Source organism: Chionomys nivalis, chromosome 13, assembly GCF_950005125.1.
Source record: "Chionomys nivalis chromosome 13, mChiNiv1.1, whole genome shotgun sequence".
NCBI classification, from domain to species: domain Eukaryota; kingdom Metazoa; phylum Chordata; class Mammalia; order Rodentia; family Cricetidae; genus Chionomys; species Chionomys nivalis.
Window position 1 is genome coordinate 57,455,554 of NC_080098.1, and position 8,215 is coordinate 57,463,768.

An 8,215-nucleotide genomic window follows, 5' to 3' on the forward strand; every position below is an offset into this window, starting at 1 on the left:
CTGAAGGTAGAAAATTATTCTCCCTCTGGAATTATGGGGTAGCACAGCTCTGCCAAAACCTCAGTCTTCAACTTCCAGCCTCCAGGACCTTGAGATGGTAACTTTGGGCTTTTTACTCCACTTCATCTATATAGTTCTTTATTGCTTTGGCTCCACAAAAAAATTAATAACGATAGTAAATTTCTGTGTTTCTTCTAATAAGACACATTAATATATTTCCATATCCAGTGAGATGTGCGATCTGGACTCTGACCTGAGAAGGTTGTTATAACTTGTAAAAATATTTGTTTACTCACTTTTCTATGTACTTATTGAGGCACTGCCTCAGTGTATAGCTCTGACTGGCCTGAAACTCATGGAGGTACACCTGATTCTGCCTTCTGGATGCTGGGATTAAAGGTGTGCACTGCCACACCCAGCAATTTCCCTTATCTTGTGAGACTTCAATTCTATTGTCTAATGCTGAGCTTTTCACTCCTGGATGGGCATATACATCATCTTCCTGGAGCCATAAATGCTCTGTTTATCCAGTCCTATTTACATTTGGGGAAGCAGCGTCATTGCCTTTATATTTAATTTACCATGGCTTTGTAGCTTTTCCCAACTCCTGCTTCCCTAACCTTCCACAGCAACATGGCATGACTCATATCACCATATTTTCCCCATCCTTCCATATCTGTTTTTGCTGTATCAGTGACATTTTCCTGGCTGGATAAAGCATCATTAAATGGAAAGGTTAAGGCTTTTCAGATGCCCATGGTTGCCATTGTACTTAAGAGAATACCTTGTATTTTGTAAGTGTTGAATAAATATTTCAATACTAGCTGGAAAGTTTTATGAGCATTTGTGTGATGAAGGTCTGCTGAAACAACACCGAGAAGCTTGTTTGGTTTGTAAACTGCAGGCGTGTTGTTAACACTGGAACTTACCGTGTCTTCAGGACACCTCTGTGAGAAGGTGGTCCCCTAGAGCTACACAAGGAAGCATCACCTTTTATCCACCCGGACCTTCCATTGTGACAGAATCACATCTGTCACTGCACACCCATGAAGAGCAAGGTTCCAACGAGAAGCAGAAAAGAACGATTGAGTGTGGTTTAGGGGATAGGTATGTCGGGTTCTATGTTGTCCCGTTCAGCCTACCTTCCAATGAGCCTACTCCACAGGCTAGAACCCCCAAAATATTGCTTGAGATGCTTCCTATCATTCATTGCAGGTCTGTATTCTAGAAGTTTCCATGCTAAGTGTATTTCTTCCATTCCTCTTCCTCCTCATTCCTCAAACATGTGCAGTCATCCAAGGCTTTTCCTCCCCCAAGTCCTACCTTCTTTCTCTCCTTCCATAGGTTTCATACCTGCTTGCCACTCTGAAACCTTTTTCTCTCCAATCTGCCGATGTGGCCTTATTCCCTAACCCAGTAATCCTAGCTTGGTGTTCACCTCCAAGAGGACTCTGTTTCAGATCTTAACTCTCTTATCCATAACTTTAAGATATGGCTTTGGAAAAATAATTCAAGCTCTGTCAATTTCTTCTCTTGCAAAAACAGAAAAAGACCAGCATCAGGCTCACACTCAGAGGAAACAGTCATTGGTGTGGATACCATGTGCTGAGTCCATTGCATTGGTCATCAAGTGTCGGGGTCCAGCCTCAACACAAATACCACTTGCCAGGGTAGGAGCATAAGGATTAGAAATATAAGTTAAGAGTATGAAGACAGAAAAATAATAAAACAGAAAACATAGAACAGTACCAGGAGAGAGTTCCTGTGAATATTGAACTTTAATTTCCAATGGCTTAAAATACCCCAACCCCGAGAGGTAGGAGTAAAAAAAAAAAAAAAAAAAAAAAAAAACTGCATTGATATGATACAAGGAAATGAACAAATCAACAGACCAGTTGAAGATCATAACTACGTCCATAGTTAAACATTCTGTTGCTAGAACAAAACAAGTCACACTCACCCCCTAGAACAAAACATTCTGTAGGCAAACCACTCCCTGGGTGGAATCCAGTGTTGTCTCCTTAAGGGAACTGGAACCTTAGTTGGATCCTTAGACTTTTGTTTGAGATAGAAACATATCTACTTCTCTATTCCTGGAGTACTAGGTCTGGATATTAGCTACACCTGATGACAATAACCTTGAGAGAGCAGAACTCGCTGGTCTAAATCTAGGTGGGACCTTTGTTTGAGGTAGAAACACAATAATCTTGAAGGAATAGAGGTAAGTTCCAACTCTCTGACCTTGGGCAAGGTGGAAATAAGCTCACATTTTTGGGCCTCCACAATCATGAAGATATTCGTGCTTGGTGTGACCAAATACCTGACCAGTGTAGGTTGGGTGTTAGGTTCCTGTTAGAAATAAGCATTTCTTCCCTTAAATTTTCAATGAAAATATTTCTGGCTAGCATGTGAACAGCATTGATCTACATTTTCAACAATGCACATTTCTGATTAACCTAGACTATACCAGGAGAGTTTCTGAGTCCCTAAGCGATGCATTATTACTATGGAGGTACTTGGAATTAAACCTGGAGCCTCATGCTTGCTAGACTGGTTCTCTACAACTGAGTTAAATGCTCAAACTCTGCATTATTTTTAAGTATTTTTTTCTCTTGAGAATTGTATATATGTACATAATAAAATACAATCATATCCACCATGATTAAACATCACATTTCTCCATATTTCCCTCAGTATGTCCCCCTCCCAACTTCATGCCTTTCTTTCCTTTTTCTTTTTTTCCCTCCTTTTGGATAACCCACTAACCCACTGGTAGCCCAGTTAGCAGTGCCCATATGTTCATGGCTGTGAAGTCATCCCCTGGACCATTGGAAACCTCCCAGTGGCCAACACCCTCCAAGAAGATTGATTCTCTTTCCCACAGCCATCAATTGCCAGTAACTCCTCAATGAAAGGTGGGGCCTGGAAATCCTCTCCCATCTATACAGAACTTTTGACCAGCTTGATCTTTAAGTTTCTAAGTAAAGGCAGGCAGCATTTCCCAGCCCTCCTCCCCATCCTCTTGCATCCTTTCTGCCTCCTCTTCTGCAATGTCCCCTGAGCCTTAGCACGGGGTGAGAAGTTAATAAAGGTTTCCCATTCAGAGCTAAGCTCTCAGTCTCAGAATGTTGGCCAATTATGCATCTCTGCGTTGATGGCTGCCCATTGGGAAAAGAAGCTTCTCTGGTGAGGCTGAGAGCAGCCCAGGTCTTGGGTCTCATCTGATCCACACCATAGGTCTACAACTTCTGTTGTTGGCCACTGTGAGGAGAAGGAGGGTGGAGGAGGATGTGGAGGGAGAGAGGGAGGAGGATGGATTAAATATATCAAAGTCAAATCTCTGTTCTGCCTGTATTCGTTTGTTCTGGCTCCTTTACCCTGCGGTAAAAAAGAATTGTTCTTGTCCTGTTTATGACAGTTAGGAAAGTATGTCTCTTCTCATTCTCCCTTTCTCCAGACTAAACATTTCCATTTCCCCTAATGCTTTCTTTTTGATCCCCATTTCCAAATTATTTATCACTTCTGTGCTCTTTCCCCAAACACTCTGCAGAGTCCCAAAAGCTGAGCCACACATTGATGAAAATTCTCTCAAAGAGGACTAGATGGTAGCAAATAGAAGAAGCAAGAGCTTGTCCTGTCTGTCTGTCAAGGCCTGTGGTTCATAAGATCCAAGGAGGAAGCGTCTTCCTTCAGTTTATAGTGATCTGGAGTCAGTGGGCAGTGGTAGGGGGTGGGGAGTGAGGGGTGGAGGTGGGGGATGGGGAGTAGGCTCCTCTTATGTCTCAGTGTCCTGAGTGTAAAAGAAAATCAGTGCAAAGAATCTCTACTCCTAGTTCTGAAAAGAAGCACTTGTTTAAGAACTAATTACTCAGATTACTGTTATTTAACTTATGTATCATCTAATGGTTACCGTCTAACTGAAATTTTTCTAGGGAATAAAATGTAAATTAAAATGTGCTTTAGACATTGATTTAAGGGACTGGGGAGATGGTTTTTGTTCTTACTCCAATTGTTAAAAACCCAGGTAATGGCCACTTGCTTGGCCACCAGAGTTCTAGCTTGTAATCATCACAGACAGAGTAAGCATGGGTAATATGTGCAGGCCAGAGCAGTAGTCCCCACGTCATATGTTGGTTAGTATTTGTGACAGTAAATTCCAAGTCACAGCTACCGGGTTTGTGGCACAATGTGTCAATGACAGGACTCTGTAGAGGTCAGTAGAAGAAACTTGAATGTCGCCTAGAGAATTGGAAAATGTCATACTTTTCAAACAGACTGAAACAGCGTTCAGGATGTTGGCCTTCTTCTAGGACACCAGGGATATCCAAGATGCCTTCCTACAAACACAGCTCAGTTAACCACGCTTTGCCCAGTGTCAAAAGCATGGTCTTATCGCTAAATAAAACAAATGGAAGACAGCCACTCAAAGAAGAAACTGGAGATTTAGGACACCCTGGGATGTGACCAGAGCAACCGTATACCAGGGGACAGGAAGGCTGCAAGACTGAGTCCCGGGGCTCCCTAACACTAACAGAGACATGCATTTAAAAGCTTGTCACCTGAAACTAACAGGGGATTGAGAGAGAAAATTAGCTTGCCATCCTGAAGGCCTAGTGCCAACAAAAGCTAAAAGCTACGTGTGTTCTGCAACAATAACAGACCCTAAATCTAAAACAAAATTAAACTGTGAATACCTACACACATCCCCTTCTTCTAATTCCCAAGCTGTCCTGCGGATTCCCCCATCCCCCTTCCAGGAGGCTTTGGAAGAGAATCAGCAGGGCAGAGACGTAAATACTCAGGGAAAGAGGAGATCTTCTGGGGAGATTTGGACCCATTAGCGTGAGTTGGTTTAGCATATTTAAATATCATGCTGAAAGCACTTTGGAATGTCTGCACCCAGTCATTTTCCCCAGTTAGGAACAAAGTAGGAGCGGGAATAAGAATCTATAGCAGCCTAAAAGCCAGGACGAATAAGGTAGACCCAGAGTCAGAGGATTCTACAAGAGGCTGTTGAGTCAGAGAACAACTAAACTCTCCATTCCTTCCACATGATGGGTTGGATTCCAGGGCTGTGCCTCTCCGCCATTCCTCCAGGTCCCTCTGGAATGCCACTTAGGCCAGAGGCAGAGCTCCAGCAGGTAGCAAAGCTTTTGAGCTGGGAACAAGAACCCCCTGAACTTAGTGACTTAGCACTGACATAAGTCGCTGGTGTGACTCTGGACTCAAATTCTTCAGCAGCTAATTAAAAGCAGTTTATATCCATGGCCTTCACAGGCTCGTTTTCATTGTTAGCCTTCGAAGGCCTAAAATCCTGGACCTCTGACCTTCGAGCCTACCTTGCTTTCTTTGACTCCAGCTGAAATTAAGACCTAACTGATATGTTCATTTGTCTCTCATTCCTTAGACTTTTTACTGTGTTTCAAACTACTGACTGGGGCCAGCAAGCTAACTTAGGCGGTATGAGTGCTTGCCACCAAGACTGAAGAATTGAGTATGGTCCCCAGAACCCACACAGTTGAAGGAAAGAACTGCCTCCTACAAGTTGTCCCCTGACCTCTGTGAGGCCATAGCTTGTGTAAGACCCCTTATCCCAATAAACAAGTTGGAAAAAATCAAAACCACCAGGCACCCCTGCTATGCTCAGCCCCTGTGGAAGCATCCCCAAGGGGGATGGGGAAGATGGGAGGCTAACTGTAAACAAGTCTGGCATGGGTGGGTCTGGGCATGAATCTTGACTTGCCAGTGCTCTGTGGAACAGTGTGCCTGCATCATGTCTTAGTTTTGTGCACTTGGGATAATTGTGTAACGGGGAAGAATTGCCGTGGGACCCGAGTATGAGATGGCATGAACAAGAGAAGCAGAAGGTCTTTCTACCTCACTTCTTACAGGTAGTTAGAGGCAAACATGCCTTGATATCACATCCATGACTCTCCTTGATTTATCTTTCTTCCTCACTCCCTTGGCCATGGCCAGGCTGTCCTGTTGCACCACGCTGACCACACCAACAGGGATGCTAGCACACAGGTCCCTATGCCATGGTCTACTCCCCTTACTCTGACAGACAGAACATAGAGCTTCCATATTAACAAGATCCAGAAGCACATACAGCCCTTGTAAACACACTGATGGTAGCTAAAATAGCTTCATTATCCATCTCTATAATTTAGACCACATGAATGAGGCCTGTTAGATGTCTCGGTAGGTAAAGGTACTTGTTGTGCAAGCCTGAGTAACTGACTTTGGCTCCTGAAACCTTGGAGTCAAAGACCCGCCACACAAAGTTATCCTTTGACCTACACACACACCACACACACACACACACACACACACTGTGGCGAGCATGTGCCCATACATATGTGCACAAACACCACATACACAGGATGGTAATAAATTAATTAAAGAAATAGGAAGAATGGACGTTGAGCCCCAGTCTTCATTGCAATTTTTAATAGGAAACTCTTTGAAGGCAACTGATGGCCTATGGATAGATCTTCACTTCCTAAGGCATGGCTATTATTCTCTTAGAAAAGCGATAGAGGGCACAGTTAAACAACCACCTCCTTGAGGTTCTCATGTCTTCATCTTTAAGATGGGGATAGTTTGTGATATGGTGGGATATGGCTGCTTTTGGCATTCAGAAGACTGAAGCAGAAAGAGAAGAAGCTTATGGCTAGCTTCCACAACATGATGAGTTCGAAGCCAGTGTGGACTGCATAGTGAGAATATGCCTCAAAAGATTTTTAAAAAAATGAATATAATAGAAAAGATGGTAGGAGAAGACCTACTGTGAGGATACTCAGGAGACAGCAACTATTGCCATGGTAGTTCAGGGATAGCCCATCCAGGGGACTCATAAGAACATTTCACAATACATCATAGATACCGGTTGTTGGGATCATTGTTCATTCATCACAGCCTGAGCTGCACACTAGACTTGCAGGCTGAGACTTCTTTTTTTTAAATATGGAATGCTTCACAAATTTGTGTGTCATCTTTGCGCAGGGACCATGCTAATCTTCTGTGTATCGTTCCAATTTTAATATATGTGCCGCCTAAGTGAACACCAGGCTTGAGACTTTTAAGTTGCTTAAGCAACCCAAGGTTAGTATGGAAGCTTCCATGATCTGAGCCTCAGACTGGGCACAAAAAGGCAGGGTAGGAGGCAAGTTGTTTTATATGAAATTGAGTTAGAGAATTTGAAAACTTTGGACAGCTGGCGCCCGAGCAGAGCAAGGTGGACAAGGAGTGAGAACAGACTTCTCCAAGGGACATCAGTTCCTTTGTACCCCTCACTAAAGCATCCTACCCAGAATTCCAACTGTTGATTAGGCCTCCAAGAGAGACACCCTCTCTTCAGATGGTAATGATTATGCCACAGTCACTATCATGAGGCAGGGGACCAGGGGAGTTGGCAGGGGTATCCCTCTTCATTCGATTCCTCTTGTTGGTACATCCCTTCTTAAAGAGGAGGCACAGCCCTTTCTAGGACTGCACATGCAACAGGCAACTTTCGTATGTTTCAACACAGTTGCTTGCATCCTTTGAATCTGAGATCACGCCTTTAGCGCTTGGTCAGCATTCGCATGTGGTCTAGCTAACTTCAGCAACTCCTCCTGGTTGCAACCAGAGGACAGATTCCTCTAATCAATGCCACCGTGCTTCGCCTTTCCCCTCTCCTGTTTGACAGAGCTCGTGAGCAGCAATGGAGAAGTACCAACTGTGCATTCCTCTGCTGTAGCCGGACCCCTCCCACCAGTCACGTGACTCTGAAGCGGTCACGTGGGCAGGCTGAACGAAGTGACAGAGGCACATCCCGATTTAGCCTGTCACCCTCAGGTAGAATCTGGTTGGAGGGCTTAAAGCAGAGGGAAGGGAGTGAGAAGTAGGGCCACGAGGAAAAGATGGCAAGAGCTTCCTTGGGAAACTTCTCGCTTCCAGGTGGTCGGTGTTCGGATCAGTTCATGAACCCTCCTCATCATGATGAAAATGGAATCATTTTGCAAGACCGTTGCAAAATCATAGGAAACAGGCATTGGTCATGTTGCTGAATGGAAGTCTGAGCGGAAAAGACCAAGTTGCCCTATCTCTGAGGACACTCTAATGCTGGCAGGTGCACAAAGAGGGACATGAGACATGCTGCTTTGTTGCAGAAAGGTTCAGAGGTTTTGTGTGTGCGTGTGTGTGTGCATGCTGTGTATATGCGTGTATTACA

At 44.1% G+C, this 8,215-nt stretch overlaps 1 non-coding gene across 1 annotated transcript; it reads right to left on the reverse strand.

Moving 5' to 3' along the window:
- Positions 1–6,960: 6,960 nt before the first annotated feature.
- LOC130886292 (U6 spliceosomal RNA) lies at positions 6,961–7,067 on the reverse strand. The gene has a single exon (XR_009058265.1). It is a non-coding gene; the product is annotated as a U6 spliceosomal RNA (small nuclear RNA).
- Between the last annotated feature and the right edge of the window lie 1,148 nt (positions 7,068–8,215).